This window comes from Amblyomma americanum, chromosome 1, assembly GCF_052857255.1.
Source record: "Amblyomma americanum isolate KBUSLIRL-KWMA chromosome 1, ASM5285725v1, whole genome shotgun sequence".
Classification (NCBI taxonomy): domain Eukaryota; kingdom Metazoa; phylum Arthropoda; class Arachnida; order Ixodida; family Ixodidae; genus Amblyomma; species Amblyomma americanum.
In genome coordinates this window covers 467,678,088-467,704,367 of record NC_135497.1, presented here as the reverse complement: position 1 = coordinate 467,704,367, position 26,280 = coordinate 467,678,088, and the positions used below count along the sequence as shown (strand labels likewise).

Below are 26,280 nucleotides of genomic sequence, written 5' to 3'. Positions count from 1 at the left end.
AATTGTGGAAATTGCATAGCAAATTTACCTATTCCCCCGGCTTCACCTCCCCTAAACTGGCTGAAGACTGAAGAACGGTGGTCTCGGATCCATATCGACTTCGCAGGACCCGTAACCGGGAAGATTATCTTTGTGGTAGTGGACGCGCACTCCAAATGGATCGAAGCGATTCCTATGAAACATGCAAACGTAGAATGCACAAGGGCTCTGAGGAGCATGTTTGCCCGTTTTGGTGTGCCACGTACAATAGTATCTGACAATGGCACACAGTTCACGAGTAAGGAATTTTTCACATTTACAGCAAAAAAAAAAATTTCGCGTCTGTGCACGGCACCTTTTCACCCAGTCAAACGGAGCTGCTGAAAGGGCGCTGCGAACGATAAAGGAGGGTATTCAGAAAATAAAGGGCGGCGATATCGACGAGAAATTGGTACACCTGCTGTTCAATTATAGACGAGCACCTGTGAAGACTGGGAAATCACCTTCAGAGATCCTCCTAGGGTATCGAATAAGATCGCGTCTAGACACCTGCTTCCCTGTGAATGTTGCAGGTCCAAATGAGGGGAGCCACGACTGGACACTGCCGCCAGACAACAGCGTGTACGTCCGCAATTACGGACAGGGGGAGAAGTGGATCCCTGGTTATGTCAAATCGGCGACAGGAGCACGGATGGTAACCGTAGAGACTCCACTGCCATCGTCAAGCGGCACGTCAAGCAGGTGCGCGGCCGCTTGGATTCATCACCAAGGTTTCCGGTCACCGATACGACTGCTGGTGGTCCAGGGTCCAACCAGACGCCAGGTCCCAGTACGGCCGCCAATGCAATTACTCCCTTGGAAGCGGCCGCCCCAGATGATTCTCCTGATACAGCCCAAATTGCGGGCAACAACATTCAACCTCGCACCTCTCCTCTTTAACCTACCTTCAGTCCTGCCGAAGCTTCGCAGCAAGTCTAGCACCGGTCAACGAGGCAGCCCAAGCCAGTGCAACGGTTCCATTTTTGAGGAGAGGGTAGGGTTGTGTCTTCGTCATGCTAGAGTGCTGCGTGTGCGCCGAACCATTACCCCCTGAAGAGCTTTCAGGCCTGCGCCCAAAATTTTGACGTCACATCCGGCAGGCTGACACTTACAGAAGCCGCATCGCCAGCGACATGATTTTAGTCCCTGCTGTTCTTTCTTTCACGCTCCCTGCGCCGCGCGGGCCGGTTGGTTGCTGCGGCGTGGTTTCGTTTGTCGTCTCTCGTCGTTGTTTTGCGGAAAAATTTGTTTCCGTGCGCGATGTGCAGTGGATACTAAAATGCCGAACAAGTGTTGTGTGCCGGGGTGCACCGGCAATTACTATACGGGCAGGAAGATACAAGTGTTTTCTTTCCCAAAAGACGACACTTTCAAGAAACGGTTACGCGCCATTACAAGGAAGGACTTCGTGCCCACTTCATACACTAAGGTAAGTAATGTTTATGGTACTGTTATGTGCTCCTGGTTGCTTTTACTTAATCAGCACGTTTATTGCGATACTTCCGAAGCACAGATCATTTCTTTGCTGAAAACACGCTTATAGACAAAGGGGCTAGCATTAGGATATTTTCATGAGTGGATTCTGAGATGTTTACGAAACGTTTGTACGTTTGTGCAGGTCTGCGCTGATCATTTCGACGCTTCATGCATCGAGACGACGACATCGTACACGGATTCAAGGAGAGGAAATGTTACAGTTCGATTGCCAGTACCGCGCTTGCGCCGTGGATCGGTGCCTATCGTAATTCCCAACTGCCCTTCGTACCTTTCAGCACCAGACAACAGCGAGAAGCATCTGATGCTACGAGGAGCCGACTAGAAGCTTCCCAACTCGCCCGTGCGGTCAAAGGATCACTGGCGTCATATGAAGCGGAGCAGGATAGAGACCAATTTTCGTCACTCGAAGAACTAATAGCGCGCCTGCAAGTGGCCTCAGTGTCAGTGCAGTAGACTGTGATTCATAAAGAAAAGTGTACGATGTTTTTGAACATCACCAACGATCGTGAACTTTGGTTGAAGGCGTCATTGACAGTGTTCGAAAACCTCCAAGTTTCAGCCTGCTACCAAGGATCCGCGATCAAGAATCTTGGTAGCACTGTTGTACCAGACTCGGTTTGCAAAGTAAGCTCCTTGTTGGAAATTTTGAACAACCTGTGCATGCTGTCTGACAAGTCTGGCGAGCGTTGTAGTTCTCGCCACCTGTCGCTTGCAGTAAATTTCCTTCTAGACAAATTGGAAGCAAGAATTAGTGAAAACAAGAAAGGGGCTGTGAAATTTTTAAAGGAACAGCTAACACTGCTCTCTGCACAGTGTATTCAGACAGCACACAGGTAATTGTGTTTGCACGCATTCTACACACAATATCGCCGCACGCCTACAAGTATTTGAGATAAAAAAGTACACTAGCCTAGCCCCATCCTAGCCCTATTAGGAAAGTGTGCTCATCTGTACAAATGTGCCGAGAAATTGATTCGTGTGATGCAACTTTTCTTCAGTATGTTTCCCAGAGATTTACACATCTGCAGCCACATGAAAAGACAGTGACGTTGATGTTTGACGAAATTCATATCAAGCCTTGTTTTGATTATAAGGGGGGCAGCATATGTGGTGCTGCAGTGAATTCCAGCGAGGCAGCCACATCTGTACACGTGTTTATGATACAAAGTCTGCTGAGCTCATTCAAGGAGGTAGCACAAATTCTTCCGGTAAAAACCATACAGGGCGACCAACTTCATGCCATACTGGAGAAGGTGATCATACGCTTAGAAGAGATTGGGTACGGGGTCACAGGCATTGTTTGTGACAATAACTCTCAAAGCAGAAAGGTAATGAAGATGTTTCTGCCAAAGCCAATGCTTCGTCATGTTTATCCACATCCGGCAGATCCAGATCGGCCATTATTTTATGTGGTAGATGCTGTACATCTTTTGAAGTATATCAAAAACAATTGGCTGAATCAGAAAAATGTGGGGACTTGCTTTTTCTACCCACGCTTTGAGCTTTCAAACAATGATGTTCGTCCTAAATGCAAAATAACTGCCTCATTGAAGAATTTGAGAGATTTACATAAAGAGGAGTCATCTCTACTGATAATGTCTGGTATGGCTTGACATCCAAGGCACTTAATTCGAGCAACTTGGAACGGCAAAATGTGAAGCTGGTGCTGCAGGTTTTTAATCTGCACGTAGCCACAGCCATGGCAGCTCGCAGTGGTGAAGCTGATTTTCAACATGCGGCAGCAACAGCAGATTTCATCAAAATCATTCTTCGCTGGTGGAGTATTGTCAACGTAGAAACGTCAAATAAAGGCTTCCATCATCGTACTGTTTACGAAGAACCCGTGTCTTGCAGTACAGAAGACCGAAAAGTAGCTTTTCTGCATGTTTTCAACCTGGCTTGATGTCTGGAAATTTCATTGGCATGACACTGGGGTTCTTACCCAGGACACAATGAGTGCCCTAAGGCTATCTGCTCAATCCTTACTGGCATTGGCAAAGTATTGCATAAGTGAACTTCATTTTAAGTACGTCCTACTACGGAAAGTTCAAACGGATCCTCTCGAGAGTCGTTTTGGACAGTACCGGCAAATGGCTGGTGGGCATTACCACATATCTGTTCGACAGTTTTGTGAGACAGAGGGCCGGATTCGCCTTCAAAATGCCCTGCCGAAGATGAGTTCTGATGACTTCAGAAACATCGAAGAGAGAAACAGTGTCAGAGATGTAGAAACCTCCTTTAGTGTTCAAGTTGTAGACGCTGACCTTGATGCACTCAGAGAACAAATGCCAGTTATTTGTTATGTTGGCGGGTATTGTGCGCATGCTACAATGAATGGTTTGAAGTGTGAAAGTTGCCTAGGACACTTGGTTGTTACCGGAAGTGAGACGGAAATGGACAAAGACGCCCACTCCTTAATCGCACAACAGGACGGAGGTGGACTCAAGTTTCCCTTCGCCCTTGTGATTAAAATAGTCATGTACACGGAGGTTGTAGTTACAAAGCTTGTGACACAAAGTGCCTGGACACAATTTCTCCATGGGCCTAACCAAAGGAATGTCATTCGGCAACTGACGCTCAACTCTCTACCAAGGCTTGAGGACATAGATGCATGTGAAAATGGGCATGCCTACGAGCTCCTTGTCACACTTGTTGCAAACTGTGCAGCAAACATAATGCTTAACAACTTATGCAAACAAAGCAGTGATCAACTTCATATTATAAAAGAACAAAAGGCAAAAAACAGAAAAGCCCAAATCTTCCTGAAAAGTAATTTTCCATAACTTGTACACCGCACATTTAATTACTTTAAATTGCACTGCAGGTATTTTATTGCAGTTTCCTCATGTGATTTCTTTGGCGAACTTCTGGCTGTTGTATCACAAGCAGCACAAGTAATAGTCCCAACATTGGAACCCTACTGGCAAAGCGGGCCCTACAAAGGACCAGGATGGGACCATTCTGTTGCAATATTGGGCCGATGACCTGTGCTGCTTGGGATTGCAATGAGCCTTCTTTTGCTTGCGTCATGCATGCTTTCTAGCCCAGAGTTTAAATGACAGTTCTTTGTTTTCAATCTGGAATTTCAAAGTATTTTGACAATTAAGTGAAATGTTTTTTTTTTACAGAGCTGAACCTCAGACAGTGCCTGCTGTGGTAGGTGAATGACTTATTTTTGACACCTTTTGTCTGTATGTGCCCTTCTTGTGCAGTGTTTATTATTGTACTATTGTTGCAGTGTCTATTATGTATTATTGTATTAGTGTCTATATTATTGTGCAATGCAGTTTGTGCAGTGCATTCCTGTACCTGCAGCAGTGAAATAAGCGGTTCTTTGTGTTCTTATTTCTTATAACCTAGTTCACAGTTTAGTCACAAGTGTGTTTAATGCACTGTGGTTTATTTGCATGTCATCGACATTACAAAGTACTATGTTGTGTTTTATGCCATTGAAGGGCGGCCACCTACTCTGAAAAATTGATGAAATAATATTTTCTTCTAACCTACAGTTAAGATGCGAGTATGGGGTTCGATTTCTACCTCTTGGCATTGCAATATGCTATGTTCTGCTTCCTCTCATTCATCCGAAACTCGTACCGTGCCACAGGGCCTACTTTAATATACAGATTGGTATTGTAACTGTGTGCATCTCTTATCGGTGCAACAACTTGTTTCGGCTGTCAGTTGTTTACGATTTTACAGCACGCAGTATAAAAGGCAACATCCGTCTACATTACAGCGCGATATCGATTTCTGTCTGTCATGTATTTTGGCCGCGAACGATGTGTAGTCGTAAATATCTGTAAATATGCTTACAGACAGAGTCTGCTGTGATAAATAAATTTGTAAAATGCTGTCCGTAATCTTAATTATTTGTCTTTGCCCTGATAAATTGCGCGGACCTGACGGTCGACGATCCTGTCTGTGCCATAATTTCCCGCGAGGCGAGCGCGCGGCAATCGCTCGCGGCCCTCAGCCGGCGCGCAGTGACGTCGTTGACGTCGCGTCACGTGACGCGCAGGCCTGAAAGCTGTTCAGGGGGTCATTGCCGAACACTTCAATTTCTTCTTTCCGCTCCCACTTCCCTTTCCACTTCAGGGGATAAAGGCCATCACACGCCCCAAGTAAACGTCTTCTATGTTCGAGCTGTCTGTGCCTCGTAACTGTCCGGGCCGCAGGCAGTGGCTATGCAGCACACAGTATACGTTGTACAACCGATGCTAATAGCATCACTATAACTCATTCTATGCAACCAAGAGGCAACACAATGCACTGAAAATGTGTTTCGGGCCCCTTTAACTTAAGCTGAACAGTTTTCGTTAGCCTCCACGTTTCTTCCCGGTAGGCGAGTACCGGCAAGATACAGTTTGTACACTTTTCTGTTGAGGGATATTGGTAAACTGCTAGTCAAGATCTGAGAGAACCTGCCATATACGCTCCGCCCCATTCTTATCCTTCCTTATTTCCCTCTCATGGTCCAGATCAACAGTCTCTGGCTGCCCCCTAAGCACCTCGCTTCCAATTGTGAACAATTGTGCCCTTGCTTGGCTATTGAACATTACTTTGATTTTCTGCATGTTAATTTTTAGACCCACTGTTTTGCTCTGTCTGTCTAAATCATTGATCATGCTTTGCAATTCATCTCGTGAGTGGCTCAGCAAGGCAATGTCATCAGCAAATCGCAGATTATTTAGGTATTCTCAATTAACTCTTATCCTCAGCTGTTCCCAATTCAGGCCACATGATGTTATAACCCTTTTTTGCTGTAGTATGCAGTCTCCCCTTCATATTTTGTGCATATACAAGGTGTCCCATTTGCTATACAGCACAGCTTTGAAAGTTGAATAATCGGTGAGGCTGATGCCTCAGTCAAGTGCAATGTAAATAATAAATGCTTATCCATCTAACACTTTGACACTGGCTTTAAAAATCCGGAGTTTAAGTCATATCTATAGGGAATAACATGGCACACCCTGTATACCATGAGTATTCCGCCCAAACATATTCTTTAAGAATAACTGAAAATACTGAAATGGCTCCATTCCGCTATCTTCTCAAAATATGTCGAATGCTAATGGCAATTGCTAGAGTTCTAGCAAGGCCGGAAATAAAAACACTGTTTTACCGGACCGTAACAGGTGCTGGCACCACGTCGCTGGAACTCCTTCACAAAATTTTTTTCTCACCAACAATAAATATTTTTCTAGTTTTTTTTAATATGCGAAGCTAAATGTGTTGAACATTTGGCTAATTTTTTGTCTAGCACCGTTGCCCACATAGCGTTTTCTGGTCTTTTAATGTGAACCGTTTCCGCAGATATCGATATACTTTTTATTAAATTACAGAACAACGCAAGGTTCAAGTTTAATGCAAACTGTGCTAAATCAAGGTTTCAGGCAAAACTCCAAAAATTTTGCTTAAATATAGACTCAAAGTTTAGCTTAAAAATGCGGATATCTTCAAATTTTTTTCATGTTAAGCAGTTCCATTTTAAACCAAAGTGACATCATCCACAGTTTATTTTTTGAGGCATGACAGGGCATCTCAATACCAGACTACATGCTGGGATAAACTTTGCCGACAAGGACCGGTTCCTGAACAATAATTTTCGCAAAATGCCCAAATGAAGATGTCTTGCACTTTTGAGCCTGATATATGGAGAAACTTTTTTTCTTTGAAAGAAGGTCTCTACACTTCTGTTGCGACTGGTCTTCCAAGAATTTTCTCAGCGAAATCTAAAATAGCAAGAATTTGGTACATCTTTTTTTGCGTGGAATGACTCTGCTGTCCCCAAATTTAATTATGGAAATCGACTGGGAAGTACTGTAAAAAAATTTTTAGTGAACCTCGGCGGCTGTGAATTGTGACGAAACATAATAATAATAATAATAATAATAATTGGTTTTGGGTGAAAGGAAATGGCGCAGTACCTGTCTCATATATCGTTGGACACCTGAACCGCGCCTTAAGGGAAGGGGAAAAGAGGAAGTGAAAGAAGAAAGGAAGAAAGAGGTGCCGTAGTGGAGGGCCTCGGGATAATTTCGACCACCTGGGGATCTTTAACGTGCACTGACGTCGGACAGAACATGGGCGCCTTAGTGTTTTTCCTCCATAAAAACGCAGCCGCCGCGGTCGAGTTCGAACCCGGGAACTCCTGATCAGTAGTCGAGCGCCCTAACCACTGAGCCACCGCGGCGGGTAGAAGAAACATTCAAGAAACGCATTCTTAGTTGATGTTCATTCAGTCTTTATTTTTTTTTTGGACAGAGAAGGAGACAGGACTAAAAGCTCGTAAGCTTGACAGAGGTCCGGCCCCTTTATAAACTTAGCAGTACAGTACAAAGGCAGAGATTTTCAATTTTCCAAATAAACACTGAAACAAAATAACAAAACACTTTGTAAAAAAGCAGCGCTATGCATTGCAGCACAAACATAGGTATTAGAAAAACAAATAACTGCTCATGGGGAAACGAAAAAAAATAACAGGTATAGGTTTAAACTGAGTGCAATATTGCGTAATCTTGCTAATAAAAAATCGCTTAATAACATCACTTGAATGCTGAAAGGGGTCAAACAATTCTTTGTTTAATTTATTTAATAATACTGGAACAGTATAAGAAAGAATCTGATCGGTATAATATGCCCTAGGCGTCGGATCTAACCAAATTTCTTTGTCTAGTCTGCAGGATATGCGTGTTTTTCGCAAGTTTTGCCAGATAACTAATATAATGTTCATCACTTTGTGAAGAGCGTTTATATATCATTAAAAGTCTATAATTGTTTAAACTATATATTGGCAAGATTTCATATTTTAAAAACAAGTCATGTGTGGGGGAACAATAAGGAACACCAGCAATGCATCTTACAGCTCTTTTTTGAAGAAGGAGAAGCTTGGATAAATTTGTGACACCCGTAGTGCCCCAAACGGTACAACAATATTGTAAAAGAGAAAGAACTAATGAGTTGTATAGCAATAACCTAACTTTGACAGGAAGAGTACCGCACAGCCGCAACATGACACCGACAGCTGAAGACACTTTTGATCTGATATAGTCAACATGATCATTCCAAGTCAAATGCTTTGAGAATATAAAGCCAAGGATTTTAACGGAATCTACAATTTCAACAATATCAGAGCTTAAGAACACGTTCAACGGCCTAGAAATTATCTTTCCTTTTGGAAAGTACAATATTATTTTTGTCTTTTTGGAATTAATCTTCAAACAATTTGATTTTGCCCATGTATTTAATGCACTCAGTGTTTTGGTTGCTTTCTCTTCAATGTCACTTTCTGATCTCCCGGTTATGAACACCGAAGTGTCATCAGCGTAGGATACAATCTTTCCATCAGTTACACATTGCACAATATCATTTATATAGATTAAAAATAAGAGCGGTCCCAGTATACTTCCTTGGGGGACTCCTGCATAAATATTTTGTATTGAGGACAACGAATTTTAAAGTCAACATATTGTGTTCTGTTCGAGAAATACGATTTCATAAGATCGTGAGCTTTTCCTCGGGCACCATAGCTTGCCAGTTTATGTAGTAAAATTCTGTGGTTTATCAAGTCAAAAGCCTTAGTAAAATCTATATATATATATGTCTCCACCTATTTCCTTATTTTGAAACATATCTATAAAGATTTATTTTTGAGTCAGTAATGCTGTTTCAGTGGATCGATTCTTTCGAAACCCGTGCTGAAAGTCAAGGAGCAGGTTATGTTCTTCAAAGAAAGATAGTACCCTACCACGCATTAATTTTTCGATACCCTTCAAGAACACTGGCAGTATAGAAATTGGACGATAGTTACGAATAAAATTCTTGTCGCCGCTTTTAAAAACCAGTATCACTCGAGCCATTTGAAGTGCCTTTGGAAATACAGCGGTGGATAATATGAGATTGTAAATGTGAGTAACAGCGGGGCATATTAGGTGAAGAACATGTTTAATGGGCGCTATTTGGAGACCAGTTGCATCTACTGACTTTCTATTTTTAATATTACATATGCACGAGAAAACTTCTGTGTAGTTCGTGGGCGCAACGAAAAGGGATGATGAACAGCTGCTTCCCTTCATGAATTCAATTTAATTTTGGCTGCACTCTACCTGACTCTGAGATGCTTGTAAGATAAAGAAATTGTTGAAAGTATCAGCTAAATAGGTCCCATATATTCGTTTACCTTCATGCTGAAAGTTTTCGGAAGTATCACGGGTATTTTGTTGCAATAAGCAATTCAGTTTTCGCCAGATTACATCCGATCGCTGTTCTTCAGGGCTCCAAAATACATTTGTGAAATAGGCGTCTCGAGCCATTCTTAGTTTTGATGTTAGATTATTTCTGTAATTTTTGAATTGCCGAAGCAACTCTTCATCTTTTGATCGTACAAACTGTGCCTACAATCGGTTCTTATGCTTGATCATTTGGAGCAAGTCGGATGTTATTCCGGGTTTTCTGCCTAGATACTTCCCTTACGGAACATATTTCTCCCCAGCAGTTTTACGTTTTCTGAACCACTTGTTTCTTTGCACTCCTAGGACCGCAGCGCAGGTCTAGAGAACCGTTGTTTTCAAATTTATGAATTTTAAACTTCTTGTATGCAATTGTCTTCTCACTTTAATATGTCACCAAATACTGAATCTAAAAAATTCATAACAAAAATGTGAGCTTTGCAGAACAAAAAATTACAAGAATGACTTCACCCTGCCAGAACAATGAATGTTGAACTAGCGTTCTGTTATATTTTCTTAGCTTTACAGCCTTTAAGAAAAATGTATATCGGAAAATATTGTTCTGCACATAAAAAAGTGATGGTCCTTGTTAAGGTGCCTTCACATCGCTCATGTGAAAATCTCGCCTGCCGCGTAACCACGTTCCCTATAGCAAACGAACTGGATTCGCGCCATACGAGGAGGCTTCGGACGCCCAGCCACCGCCTGGTTGCGTCTCATACAGCAAATGTCACGCAATTATTTCTGGACCTGAACTGTGCACCGAGGCTAGGTCTAGCACCTTCGGTGACGTGCTGGCGAGGGTAGCTCCGCTTGCGCCGCTTGCCTCGGTGGAATTCCCGCCAGTTAAACAGCCCACTGAGCATGGGCCGGACCTCCAAAATCGCGCCTTTGTTTCATAGGATACGGCGCCTGCCCTGCCTTCTCCAGAGGTACAACAGCTCGTGAGTGTTTTACCCTCTGGACGGAACACAGATAAGGCTGCACAGCCTGTACTTCTGGATCGACCTGTACCAATACCACATGGCACGTCGAGCACTCCAATGGACCGGTCATCAGGACCGCCAGTCGGGCCGCTGGCCCTCCGCTCTCCTCAAAAGCGCCCTCGGGGAGACGCTGCAACGGGTTCCTCTTCGGCCAGCGGCGGCTCAAAAAGCAAACGTTCCAGCGTAACCACAGACCGCCCAGTTGTGTCTACCAACGGCTCAGTGAGTTACAAAGCCACTATAAAATCTCTGGCAACGAAAAGCCTTACAGATATACCGACCAGAATTCTGCAGGCAAACATGGATGCATGTCTCGGAACTAAAGGTTTTCGCGGCTTTACGGCCAGAAGAAGTCCAATACCATTGTTGTGTGGCTCCCGACCTTAGCGGCCGTGGAACGTCTGCAAACGCTACAGTGCATTACAGTTAGCAGCGAGGTCTCGGTACCGGTACAGGTGTACCTGGTTGATGGATCCGACTTGCAACGTTGTGTTGTCTACAACGTCGATGTTGATGAGGACTAGGCCGCCCTTCAGCGTGAACTTTATTGTCCCATTAACTCACCGAGTGATCCAAGCATGTTACATGAGAAAAGGGCGCTCATGCATCGTCACCCTGCAAGGCCCACCACCAACACCACCGGCCTGCTTGCAATATTATGACTGCATTTACGGCCTCGGCCCTACTAACCTGCCGCCATCTACTGCTACAGTTGCTTCAAACCTGGCCATATGCGCAGATCCTGCCCTTTCGCAACTCAAGTGGAACCTGCGTCAGAATGCGCAGCGGCGCACAGATGTGGCCACTGCAAAACTGACGACCAAGACATCACATCACCCACTTGCCCCACAAAGTAGAAGGCAACAGAAAAGATTCGTCGTGGGTATTCTATGAAAATGACTGAGAATGTGAATACGCCCCTTGTGCAGACTTCCAACCGGTTTGCACCTCTCCAGTCGGATGATGACGAGTGGCCCGAACTTCCCGTGCTGCACACGCATGAAACTGCTACCCAGCAGACTTATAGCGATAAAGTGCGTAAGTACTGCCGAAATCAGCAGGCTACAAAACAGCCTAGCATCTTGGAACCTTTCAATGATGACGATGATGTGGTAGCAGTTGATGACCAAATTTCATGCCTTTTGGCAGAGGTTTCAAGGCTCCGACAACAACATGAACTGCTTGCCTGCCGTAGACATGCAGCAAGGTCTGATACCGCCACTAGAAATGATGAATCAGCTCCGAGCTTGTCCAGCCCACCAGCTTCTTTCACCGCTCCTCCCAGAGTACCTGCTACATTGCCAGATAACTCTTCAGCGTACCTGCTCCGCTTCATAGTCACCCAGTTATCTAACCTGAAATCTGTTCTCTTGCAACGCTTGGACTACTAACCGAAGATGGCGCGTTCCGGCTTTTCTGGTGTGCTCCAGTGGAACTGTAGAGGCCTCTCCACTAAAGTGGGAGAGCTGAAAACGCGTCTTCGCTTGCACAAGCTCCAGGTGTGGGCCATGTTACTGCAGGAGACCAATGCCTTGCCAGCAATTCCGGGCTTCAGTGGTTACGCGTCGCCTTCGATTAACGACCATCGCGTGCACACTGCTTTCCCGCCGGGAAAGGCGGTGGTGTACATTAACACGCGTTTCCCTCATGTATGCCTCTCTCTAGAAACTTGGTGCGCCTCGTATCAGGAGGTAGTTGCAGTTACTGTAAAATTACCGAAGGCAACTGTTGTGGTGGTATCCTACTACGTAAGACCAGTGGGTGGCGCTTCCTCCCGTATTAATCTGTGCGTAGGAAATACCCACGGCGTCCGATTTTATTCGGAGGTGACTTCATCGCCCCACACCCAGACTGGGGGTACCCTACTTCGAGCCCCCGCGGCAGGTGTGTGCGGGATGCCTTCGCGATGCGTTGTTCATTCTTCTAAATCACCCCAGTTCAGCAACGCGGGCTATGCGTCACAGTCACAGTAACACCTATGCTCCCGATCTGACGTGGTGGTCTGGCCCCGGCACTCCCTCGTGGCACCTTGAGCCTGCCTATTGGGGCAGTGACCACCACCCTATAATAATCGGTGTCCATCCATCACGAGCTCGCCGGTTACGCCCCAAGTGTACGGTGCTATTCTCCTGGATCTCCCTGCAGAGTCGTCGCCATCGCTTGTTTACCGCATACAATGCGCGTTAAACAGGGCTACCACATGCACCTGGGCAGACATCGATCGACCGGTTCCAGATATCGGTCTGCTAAACTTGTGGGCTGCTCGCCGACAGGCCGAGCTGACAGTCTCACGTGATCCCACATCTGCACAGGCACGTATAAGGCTGAAGTATATTACTGCTAAGGCTCGAAAATACGAACGCGATCTATCACGAAGGCAGTGGCATGCGTGGTGCGAACAGTTTTCTGCGAATTCGTCGAATCCACCTCTCTGGCGAACTTTCCGTGCAATGGAACACGGTCACCGTCGCCCGGACGCAGCTAGCACCGCATGCTTCACAGCTAACTTGTCTCCGGATGATTTCGCCAGAGAAGCGGCACGGAAATTCTTTCCAAAATACGATGTGTTGCCACCCTCAGCTATCCAATCTAACTTGACAGGGATTCCAGCTCACGTAGATAAACTGCCATCAGCACCAGATGCCGAGGGTATTGCGTCTCCTTTTACCATGCCTGAGTTGCTTGCCGCAATAGATGAGGCTAAACGAAAGACATCGCCCGGTCCGGATGCCATTTCGTATGAGGTGTACAAGAACATGAGTTGTGCGGTCCTCCCTCAACTTTTCGAAACCATTAACACAGTATGGCTAAATGGCTCTGCCTAAGACCTGGAAATTGTCCATTTTGATCCCAATTCCAAAAGCAGGGAAGCTACCGATGTATCTTGGCAACTTCAGGCCTATTTCTTTAACATCAACACTGTGCAAGTTAACAGAGAAAATGTAATACCTGTGCTACATGGGTACATTGAAATGACATTCGAGTCGAATGGCATTCGCACTGGACGGACCCGCACGGTGCTACACGACTATTCCAAAAGCATTCGAAAGCTTCAGTATTCTGCCGCCAAGCTACAGGGGCGCTGCTGCCGTCAAGTTTTGTTTTAAACAAATATGGCAGCAACAATTAATTTCTATAGTCACAGTCCGCTATAAAATTGCTACTTTTAAATGTAATATGTCATTTCTTATAAATTTTACTATTTATTCGTTACTAAACGCCTCTGTTCTAACAGAGGCCCAAGCCCATAGCCCTGCCATTTTTTGTGTGCGGTCTGTTGGCTGCATTGGGCTCTATCTCCTGCGTGTGTCGCAAAAAACGAAAAAGTGCAAAAAACTTCACTGAATAAAAAAGAGCTCACTTAAATGTACGCACAGACGCACACAAAATAAAAAGACAAAACACAGCAAAAGCAACAGCACAAAGTAAAAAAACTGGCACCGGGCCAAAACGGCTGCCTTTCTTTCCTGCGATGGGTTCCAGAGTTTGCGGTAAATATTTGCTTGCTAACAAAACTTCTGGAAAAGATCCGTGTAGTGTATATAAATAGTATTTAGAATTTCATTGTTTGACGAACGTATTTGCTCTTCAAAACTTATGCTGCCATCTATGACGCGAAGACGCTGCGGTAGAGAGTAGTCGTGCTTGCGCCTCGAAGGCATTCAAAATCTCGAATGTCTCCGCGGAGCTCCGGCGACTCGAATGTCATGTGAACCGAATGCCGTTCAAAAACGTCGTGTAGCAGCGCAGGTTTGGCAGTCGAGTCGAATGACATTCGTTTGGAAGGCATTCGAAACGCCCGTGTAGCCCAGGTATTAGCCACACGACTGTCGTGGTGGCTGGAGCATCACGGTTTCTACCACCAAGCCCAAATTGGCTTCCGTCCATTCATCGGCACTGAAGATGGTTTGGCTGTCTTGGCGTCGTAAGTTCTCTCAACTCGCAGCCACAGTGTGCGTACCGTCCTCGCCATGGATATCGAAAAGGCTTACAATAATATAAATCCTGCTGCCATTTTGCATTCTATTGACATGCTGCATTTTCCTCTTCGAGTATGCATTTTTATAAAACCTTCCTTGAAGGCAGGCGATTTGCCATACGCCTCAGTGGTGACTTCATAGGATCATTTGAATCTGTTCGCGGTGTACCCCAAGGCTCGGTGCTGTTACCAACACTGTTCAATATTGCCTTCATTCCTCTTGCATGAAGCATACATGATGTCCCTGACGTTAAGTTCTTACTGTACGCCGATGATATCACGGTATGGAGCACTCACCATGACCTGCTAACTCAAGGGGCGGCCCTAGAGTCAGCCTTAGATATTACCGCCAATTACGCTATGTCTGTCGGCCTACAGTTTTCAGTGAGCAAAACTACGTTCATGTCAGTGGCCAACCGCTGGGGACGCCGTAAACTCGCTGCCACGCCAATCCGTCTCCAACTACCTGGAACCCCAGTTCAAGAATCTTCGACACTGAAAATTCTGGGTTTGTCGATACATCAGTCCGGAACGGGTACTGCCTAACTTTCTCAGGCTAAAAAGCAGGCGTTGCAGACTTTGGGCTGTTGTGTCGGCTGGCGCTCATGTCGATAAGAGCACTCTGCGAAGTGCGCATGCGTCAACTAAGTATTAAAAGCAGAGTGCTGCTTGCTAGGGGCTCTCTTTTTTGCCCGAGCCCCAACCCACAAGCATGGGTTAATAAACGTCGTTCACCCGGAACTTGTCTGATCCTTGCACGCCTTGGCGCAAAACGTAACACGTGGCGACGATGATGGGATTTTGAAGAGTTGCGCAGCGTCAAGGAAGGCAAGTGTTCTCGGCATTCAGCCTCTGTTCAGTATCGACGATTGAAGAGTGCTGTTTTTTTCTTTTCTTCGCTGACTGATATCATGAACAAGAAGCCAGTGCCGGTTCGACGCAGTTTGCTGCTAAACTGGGCCAGAGGGAACCATTCGACGTTTCCACGAATGACTGGGCGTCGTACGAAGAACGGCTGACGTCGTTTCTAATCGTCAACCGTGTTGCCGAAGGTGACAGAGTACATGCATTCCTGAGCATCAGAGGCCCCAGTACCTACAGTCTTCTGAAATCGCTGGTTGCCCCGGAGTTGCCTTCAGCCAAGAGCTTCGAAGTACTAAAGAAGTCACTGGGGGACCATCTGAAGCCGAAGCCCTCAGTAATTTGCGAGCGAGCAAAGTTCCACAGGAGGCAGCAAGTCGAAGACGCGTCCATTTCTGATTACGTTGCCGAGCTACGGAAGCTAGCACGAACCTGTGATTTTGGAAGCGCGTTAGACTCCCCCCGGGATCGCTTCGTGTGCGGCTTGTTAAGAGAGGATATACAGCGAGTGCCGTTCACTGAGGATAGCAAACTTACGTTTCAGAGAGCGGTAGAGCGCGCTGTGGCTATGGAGGCGGCAACAAAAAGCACCGTGGAAGCCCGTACTGGTGTGTCTGCAGCCAGCCCTATGCATAAGGTACAAGCGATTTCGAGTGTCCAGTCGCAGGAATGTTTTCGCTGCGGGTCGCCGAAACATTCCGGCAAAGCGTGTCCCCACGTAAATGAAAAATGCTATAATTGCAACAAAAGGGGGCACCAGCAACGAGTTTGCCGTAGCGCCTCCGGCACGTCGCGTGGGAAACGCCCCATCAAGGACAGTCCCAATGATGTGACAGTCCCTATGGAGCTAGATACAGGTGCCACCGTCACATTCATGCCTTTCAAACATTACCGCCAATTTTTTTCATCAGCCAGGCTCAACCCGACAGAAGTCAAGCTCCGCACCTATACAGGATCCCTGGTTACCCCAAAATGCGTCATACAAGTCAAGGTGCAGCACGGTGGCAACACGGCGAGCCTCCCTCCATACGTCGTTGACCAGGAGGGGCCGCCATTGCTGGGCCGGGAATGGCTTCAGGCAATTAGGCTGGAATGGAGCAAAATCTGGAACGTCCACCATCTGCCAAGGTCAGAGCTGCCTTTTGCTTGTCGTTTAGAGGAAAGGCTGCACGCTTTAATCGCAAAGTACGACTCTCTATTTACAGATGAGTTAGGCGTGATTACAGAAGAAGGGGCCGAGCTGTATTTGAAGCCTAATCAGGCACCGAAGTTTCTCATAGCAAGAAACGTGCCGTTCGCACGGCAAAAGGCGGTTGAGGTTGAACTTTCAAAGGTGGAAAAAATGGGCACCATAACGGCCGGTGCCACATCAGATTACGCAACGCCAGTGGTACCCGTTCTCAAGAAAGACGGTGGCATACGCCTCTGTGGCGATTATAAGGTGACAGTGAATCCGTGCCTTCACGTCACACGTTACCCGTTGCCGCAGGTCGATGACTTATACGCGGCTCTGTCTGGAGGCACACATTTTTCAAAGATCGACCTGAACCGCGCTTATCAGCAATTGGTTATGTCTGATGCCTCAAAGCAATACCTAACCTTGAACACGCACAAGGGATTGTTTGTTGTCAACCGGTCACCTTTTGGAATCGCTTCCGCGCCGGGGATTTTCCAAAAGATTATGGACGCGATGGTAAAGGACCTAAAGTGTGTTTGCTGCTACCTAGATGATATTTTGCTAACTGGGAAAACACTAGAAAATCACTTAGCTAATCTCGAAGCGCTGCTGGAGCGTCTTCAAAGCCGAGATGTCAGGGTAAAGAAAGAGAAGTGCTCGTTTTTCAAAGCGACCTTCACTACCGTGGCCACAAGATTCAGCTCTAAAGTCATTTCCCCATTGTCAGATAAAGTTGACACACTTCTCCAGGCACCAGAGCCGAAATCAAAGAAGCAGCATCAGTCTTTGTTGGGCGTTGTCAACTATTACAGCAAGTTCGTGCCCCAGTGAGCAACAATAGGACAACCATTTTTCAGACTTCTACGAAAAAACGTAGCGTGGCACTGAGACGAGCATGCTAGAGAAGCCTTCAACCAAGTGAAAGCGCTATTGGCACAACCACCTACGCTCGCACACTCTGACTCTGAAAGACAATTTAGGCTATCATGCGACGCGTCGCAGTATGGTGTAGGAGCGGTCCTATTTCATGTCTACGATCACAGAAGGGCACGGCCCATTGCTTACGCTTTAAGAACGCTATTTGAAGCGGAAAGATATACCGTGAACTGGAGAAAGAAGCGATAGCCATCATTTTCGGTGTAAAGAAGTTCGGCTTCTATTTTTATGGGCGCTCATTGACCTTGGTCACAGACCATAAGCCTCTTCAAACAATATTCGGCCAAACAACCGAGATTCCCGCCATCGCGGCTGCTTGTTTGCAACGCTGGGCCGTTACGTTGACTGCCTACTCGTACAATCGTATCTTCAAGAAATCGAGCGAGAACGCGGAAGCCGATTTCCGCTCGCGTCTGCCGCTGCCAGATCTTGAAGTGGAAATCAAAGAAACATTTTATTCTTTGCGATTGGACTCGTTGCCTGTTTCTAGTCGAGATATCGTGGCTGTAAAGACCGAATTCTTTGTCAAGTGAAGAATTTCACAAATGTGGGATGGCCCACGTCGATCACGGATGAGCAGTTGAAGCCTTTTTTACGCAGGTGCAACCAACTGACGGTGCATCAGGGATGCGTCATGCTGGGCGCGAGAGTAGTCGTCCCTGCAAAGCTGCAAGGGTTCGTACTGGACGAACTCCATGACGGCCATTCCGGCATCATGCACAGCAAAGAACTAGCACGCAGCTACGTGTGGTGGCCAACTCTTGAGGCGGACCTCGAACTTCGTATCAGAAGCTGCGCTAGTTGTCATGAGCAACGTAACGCTCCAATCAACGCACCTCTTCACCGGTGGCCATGGCCGACTTCACCGTGGCAGCGTGCTCACGTAGACTTTGCGGGACCCTTTTCAGAATACAATGTTTTTACTGGTGGTAGACGCACATTCTAAATAGCCAGAGGTTTTCGCAATGAGATCGACAACTACAGAAAGCACGATTCGTTGTTTGACCGAGCTCTTCGCACGTTTTGGTTTCCCTGAAACAATTTTTTTCCGATAATGGACCTCAGTTTGTTTCGCAGAAGTTCAAGCACTTCGTGCAGGCAATGGGAGCGCGGCGTGTCCTCACGGCTCCCTACCACCCCAGCTCCAATGGGTTGGCAGGGCGTTTCATCCAGTCCTTTAAGAATGCGCTGCGCAAAGACGGCACAGGAGGAACACTGCAGGTAAAGCTGCATAAATTTTTGCTGTCGTATCGCAACACACCACATGCGACGACTCGTGAATCACCAGCGGAATTGCTCCCAGGACGACGCTTACGCTGTCGGCTAGATGCCCTAAAGACTTCCGTGGGGGAAAGAGTAGAACACAGTGCATTCAGGCACTAAGTCGTCCGTGTCGCGAACGTCACTTCTTGGTAGGCGACAGCGTTTTAACACGTAATTATTCTGGAAAACCAAAGTGGGCACCCGCTGTGATTGTTGCTCAAACAGGACCAGTCCCTTTCCAAGTACGTGCAACCACCTCGAAGGGGACCTTCACCTGGCTTCGGCACCAAGATCAGCTGCTACAGAGGCCTGCAGAGGACGTTACCCCTAGGCATGGATGGAACAGCTGGTGAAGTTACGACCAGCGAGTTCCTGGTTTATCCTGAGACTGCCGGCGCACCAGTTCCTTCCTGTCCACAACCGTCCAGGGTAACTCCGGTTGTGCAACAGGCAACACCAGCACCCGCCGAGGCAAGACGATACCCCATGCGAAATCGTCGCCCACCAGATAGATTCCAAGCTGGACTCCTATTGACTGTGTGCTTCATCAAAAGGGGAGGTGGTGTTTTGTCGGCTGGCGCTCATGTCGATAAGAGCACTGTACAAAGTGCGCATGCGTTAACTAAGTATTAAAAGCAGAGTGCCGCTTGCTAGGGGCTCTTTCTTGCCCGAGCCTCGACCCTCAAGCATGGGTTAATAAACGTCGTTCAGCCGGAAGTTTTCTGATCCTTTCGGCACGCCTTGGCGCAAAACGTAACATGGGTCTAATCAAACGTATTGCTCCCAAAACCGGCGGCTCTCGCTCCCATGTCGCACATTTGGTGAAAGCGGTTTTGCAACCGCGCCGCATTTACCAAGCACAGTTCCAACACTTCACTAGGGCTCAGTGGGATCGTCTGGAAGCCGTCAATCGAGAGGCAATGAGAGCTATCACTTGCCTTCCACGAATCACGCCGATCGTGGCACTTCAAGAAAATGTTCCGTTAAATACCCTTGACGAGCTTGTGCAGCAGCCCCGTGATGCTCGTAGCCTTAAGGCCACCCTTTTGCATTCATCGCGAGCACTACGGACCTTTGCTTCATCACACAGCATACTGTCGCCACCACCGTCAGTTCTTCCTCCATGGGACTTAGTGCAGCTGAGCGACAACAAACCTACCGATCTACGTCGCCCAACCACACCTTATGCGGCATCGTCCCTTCCCGAGCGAATCGCGGAACAAGATAGTCTCCTACCCCGCGGCTCAATTATTATATATGTTGATGCCAGTATCCAGGGCTGTGTAACGATGACAGCACTTTACTGTCCCTGCCAGCCTGCACTTAACAAGACGGCCAGGTTTCGATTCGCGGAACCCCCTACTTCCTTCTGTGCTGAGCGTTTTGCTATAAAAGATGCGCTTCGCTCTGTAGTCGCACTTACCTTCCTACAGCCCACATTATCATCCGCACTGACGCCCTTCAAGAAACTCGTCTACTCCGACGCGTCAGCCGCAGCCCAGAAATGTGCCAGAATACACATCGCCTGGCGGCTCGCATCCCGCAAGCCATTCGAATTGAGTGGGTCCCACGTGACCTACTCAATTCACAAAGACCTGCAGATTCTGAAACCCGCCTGCCAACCCTACCCACGTCAATGCCTCAATTCCTTAGTATGGATGATGCTACCCTCCTTCTCACAAGAAAGGAACACCTCCGCCTCCGCACACGTGCTCTCGTCTCTCCGTGTGCGATAACCCTTCCCCGCGTTCTTACCCGTGCAGAGGAGGTTGTGCTCCGGAGGATCCGGGCGGAGTTGCCCTCACTCCTGCCGTTACTCGGACGTGGCCTCCATTTCATCACTTATATCCCCACCTAGGATGTCCAGTCTGCAACTCACAAGACACTGAGGCTGACATTCACCACTTGTGCGATTGCCCGGCACTGAAGTCAACTAGAATTCGCTACCTGCCAGGAGCGGGTCTCCACCCAGACAACCCGTTCTCATATATTGATTGGACGCAGGGGCCACCTCACCGCTCCTTCCTCGCCTTCATTAGATCGGCACATCTTTCCTGCTTTATTTAACACCCACCCACCCACTCTTTTCTTTTCTTTCTTTTCTGCCAACTCCCCTTAGGCTCAGAGGCAATAAACAACGCTATAAAAACAGTGACATTTGATGAGATAATCATAATTTTTTTTAAATTGCTCAAAAAATGGCATGTAAATACAGCTAGAAATAAACTAAATTTTGTTGAAAGTTGAATCCCTTCTTAAATGGAGATGTTGGACAGACTGCTGGACACATTATCTTGACTTGAAATTCTATCATATACATCAAGCGCCATATTGCTTGCTGCATTGCCTTTCTGACTGGTTATCACGTTTCCTTGTCAAGTGCGAGTGAAGGTGCCACCTCTTTTTGACACAGAGTGGCACATGACTAGAAATGTAGTTTGAAGCAGTGGCCATTTGGCAATCACTAAGTGCCAGTAGACTGGTTGGAAATATGCAGAAATCAGTATCCTTGACACTTCAGCAGCCGACCATGATGCAGGAATACTTTACTGTGAGGCTGTTTATTGCCATGGGTGCACTCCAGAAATGCCATCTTGTAGTACTCTGTGTGTAGCCACTATCTGCAAGTTACCACTTCTGTTCTTCCATGGCCGAGATAAAGGTGACCCCCCTGCCATCATTGGTATCCAAAGAGTCTCCCCATGCATCGCTCCCGCTATAGTGGCAGTGTTTATCGTGCTTTTTGTTCTTTGATACAGCTACCGCATTAGGACATGCATGCAAAGTTATTGGGCTTCCTCATAACAGGAACATTGAAAGGACTCTGAAAATGAACACTGAAGCTTGTTTGGCTGGCTGGTGTTTACTTCAGAAAGTTTCGCATAATACCTTTTCTGTGTGCTCAACTTGCTGGTGTACCATTTCTGTATTTTTTGTCACAGCAAGGATGAGGGACGTTCCTTAGGAAGGCCATGCATAACATGCGAAACCAGGTGGTGTTTCTCGGATACTGCATGGTTTTACAGGCATGCCTCGTTAATATGGTACTTTGGTCCCCCATCAAAACTGTCCATAGTAAATTGGGAAGAAAAATAAAAAAATACATTTATTGAGATATATCCACTGGGGTTACAGTGTGCTTTTCTGCATAACATGCAGTGAATTGCAAATTATATTCTTAGAAACTTGAACATTTTCCCGGTCGCAAAAATTGTACTGCGGTGCGATGTGCCTCACAGGCCGCGATAGACATGATTGCAGGATTCGCACTGAGTGTCCGATTCTGTGTTTGCTGTTGCATCCACAGTGGCCCTGAAGACGACTTGCTTGTTCACCACTTCCTGGTCTACTGCATCAGCTGCAGACATTCCTGGAGACTCACGAGGAGGATGTCATTGATGCGCAGATTCATTTGCCTGTGACGTCCCTGTGAGGAATGCTATTTCTTGGCTGCTCTGTGACAAAGATGGCGAGCCAATGTATATGTGGGCTTTGTTGGCTATGCAGAAGCCTTCCAGGTTTCTGTATGCGTTTGGACCTTTTGTACTGAAGTTATAGGTTCCCTGGCTCACCTATCTGTTTGCATATGGTTCTGTGTTCATGATAGTACCATTTGCATGTTCCCTTACCAAATTTCAATTCTTATGCAAGGTGCCTGCACAATGACAGACACTGCACTGCTGAGTTGAGCCGTTCCTGAACCTGGAAGTATCGATGCTAGAGTCTGTGTGTCAAAGCTGAGGTCATGTGTTGGACCTGTCTAACTCCCAAAGTTTAATTTCGGTTTCATTCTTCACTGTTGGAATAAATTAAATTGTTCTTGCAGCTTATACTTGTAAATTTAGAGCTTTGACCTGCTGTTAAGCTCAGTTCTTTATTAAGTTCAGTGCGCTTAACCGCAGTCATATCTCTATACTAAATACCGCTTAATTTTCACTGCGACTGTTTTTCTTGTGTGTTTTTTTTCTCAAGTGGTCATCACACTGTGAGTGAACAGCTTTGTTTTCGTTATTTTTTGAGTGGCTTTGTTCTCTTTGCAGGTGCAGGTTGGCGCAACAAAGGTTGAGGAAGCTTCCATTCTTTTCTTTACAATGTTGAAATGCTTATGGAGGTGGTCATTTGAACATTTATTTATTTTCACACCCTGCAGCCTCAAGTGAAACAGTGGCATGAGGAGAGGAAAAAATATGTACCCTAGCATGCCCTTCTAAACACCTGCCCGATGACAGCAGGGTCTAATACACTCAATATTGTGCAGTGGAATTTTTTCTTACATATTTCTTTTTATACTTTTTTCCAGAAGTAGTTTCCCTCTTCATCCAACAAAGTAATGCAGCTAGTGCTGAGCAGAAAAAAGCCACTGACATTGGTTCGCTGCCTGATTTTCAAGCTGTGCAACAGCTGAAGTGCCCTGGAAGCTATATCAATGAAGCCTTCAGCAACATTGGCCAAATCATAGTTGACGTACTGTGCTTCTGCTAAGTGTGCATTCTATGAGGACCTGATTTCAACATGGTGTGAACATGACATTCAAGAGTTGTCTTGACAAATTTACTCTGTAATGAATTGTATGGAAGTAGACCTTTAATAAAGGCACTGTCTCCTCATTGCTCATCAGAGCAACCAAACTGCCATATATATAGCCAATAGAAAACCGGGCAGCGATTCAATGTCAACGTCGTGGTTTTCTGTGCCAAACGAGCTCCAATCGTTATGCCAAACTACTAGTCCACCATTTCTTGCACGAATAGGATGCGAAAAAAACAAACCATAACATCAGATTTGTTCAGTGCACAGGATTCATTGTACATTGGATCCCGCTGTCTTAGGTACGGTTTCTTTTACGGCAGTCTGGGGTACATCTCAATTATTATTTTCACGAGTATTGAAAAAATGTAAAAGTCGGAGAATGGTGGTTTCCTCAACTTTCATTGCAGAGTAAGCAGATGCCGACATACTGTAACGGGAACAAGCATTCTTGATAACCCCAGAAATTCTCTAAACAAATATTTCATAGCCTGAAAAGAGGAAACTGCACGTCTGCTCCAGCCGACATTTTCCTGCCGAAACCTGCACTCATGATGATGATCCTTATGCATTCACAGTGCCAGCACTCATTACTGCATAAGTCTGTGAAAGAGTGCGAACAGTAAATGGCAAGCAGCAGCAGCAGTGCATTATCCTTTCCCCTGTATTCATCGTCTGTCTACTTAACCAAAAATGAAAAGTACTATTACTGACGATGCGAGACCGGCCCCTTCTCATCAAACAAGCCATTTCCTACAATGTACTTCGCACCAAGGCACTGCGAGTTTTCTGTTCGAAACATAAGTTAAGGAGCTGAACAACAGAGTCCATACAACTTTCTGCACAGTGCGGATGTTAGATGAGTGATGTATTCCTTCCAATCCTCATAAATAGACAGTCAAACCACACCCTCGGTCACATGTAGCGTCACACTGATATGAATGTTAGTTTTCTGTACACTAACAAAGAGGTGTTCTGACTGAAAACACGGCTCTTTCTTCCCTAATCGATTCTGACGTTTGTAGATGTCGCGATTACCAAGACCTGGTTAAATGACATGGTTTCTGACAATTACATTTTCCTCTGCGACTCCGAATTTAACATATTTCATTGTGACCACGCGGGTCGTAGGGGTGGTGTTGCACTTGCCATCAAAAAAAGACGTTACCGCTGTGCGGTATGTTTGGTCCAAATCAAACCTACTCAAGATAAATGCTGTCAAAACAAAAGCAATGATTTTTCGCGCCAGGAATAAAGAAGTTTAAACGAACCTTACAATTATGTTCGAAACTCTAGAAATAGAAGTTGTTGACCACCACAAGATTCCTGGAGTATACTTATCTTCTAGCTTAGGCTGGGATACTCTTATCAATTATCTATGTAAAAAACTGTCTTCAGTTACAGGAGCTCTAGTACACTGCCGCAGTATACTTCCTTTGAAAGCGAAACTTCAGATATATCAAGCATTATTTAACTCTCATCTAAATTATTGTACTTTAGTATGGGGCACAACAACTAAAAGAAATTTAAGCAGGCTTCTAGTAATACAAAAGCGAATAATTCGTCATATTGCCAATATGGAACCAATGGTCACTACAACAAGTACCTTCAGGTCATTTGAAATACTTCGTATTGAGGATATTTATGAATTCCGACTATTGAAAACATTTTACTTTTCCTCCCTTACTACAATAAACCAACTAATGTCATTAGCATCACTGCAGCGCCGCGACGCTAACGTACCCACAAGAAATAAAGATTTGTGGGAAATCCCACGGTTCCGAACTTTTTATAAGTATCAAGCGTTATCACATAACCTCGCACTTATACTAAACAAAAATACTCACACTTTAGGTTTGAATAGAAGAGGTTTGAGGTCTTGTTTTTTGTAATTGCTCTCCCCTGGTGATACTTTGTTTTGGTATACTGTGTTTTGTTACACATTGTGTTTTTTTTCTGTTCTGTTCTTGTGCTTTTTTGCATGCAAATCAATTGTACAATGTTTTTTTTGCCACGTTTCTTGAAATGTGTTTTTTGTATACTTTGTTTGATGTCTGACTTGTGTTATTTACCTGGTATAATTTCAGTGCTCCGAATTTTGTACAAAACTTGTAATTATTGTTGCAAATTAGAGGTAAATGTCTGTTTTAATTATAATGTGTTTTTACTGATACTGCTATGTAACGGTCTTCTTGGCCTTAGTCAAGCTGCATGAGCAGCTTTTAGCCAAGGAGACCCTCCAGGCACTTTCTGGAAAAATAAACATTGAATTGGAATTGAAATTGCTTATTGAAGTCATATCGTGCCTGGAGTCAGTATGGGTTCGCATGAAATGCGGTCCTACGGATGTCATTCTTGGTGTTTACCGCCCTCCTGACATGAACACTTATTCTCAAGTGAATTGTGTAGAATGTTGAGCGAAGTTACTGTTTGATTTCCTAATTCAGGCTTACAATTACTAGGTGATTTGAACTTTCCAGCAATTAGTTGGTCCTCATTAAAGGCTCCAGCTAATGATTCTGAAGCTCAAGCTTGCCGTTTTTTTTTATCGGAACAACGTATTTCTGAGCCCACCCGTTGTTCTGCCAATGTTCGTGATCTTATCCTAACCAGTAAACCTTTGCTCCAATATTACGCTCTTAGAAGGCCTTTCTGGTCATTCCATAATCACGGGAAAGCTTAAGTTCAAGCCCCACAAAAAAGCAACTCGCAACACACAAATCAAGTGCTAATACTGAGAAAACTTCGCCGAAATAAATGCTGAGTTGACAGGTCTTGCTGAGCACTTTCTTCTAAATTTTTCAA

At 45.7% G+C, this 26,280-nt stretch overlaps 1 pseudogene; it reads left to right on the top strand.

Moving 5' to 3' along the window:
- Nucleotides 1–1,297: 1,297 nt before the first annotated feature.
- LOC144126194 (uncharacterized) lies at nucleotides 1,298–22,381 on the top strand (annotated as a pseudogene).
- Nucleotides 22,382–26,280: the final 3,899 nt, after the last annotated feature.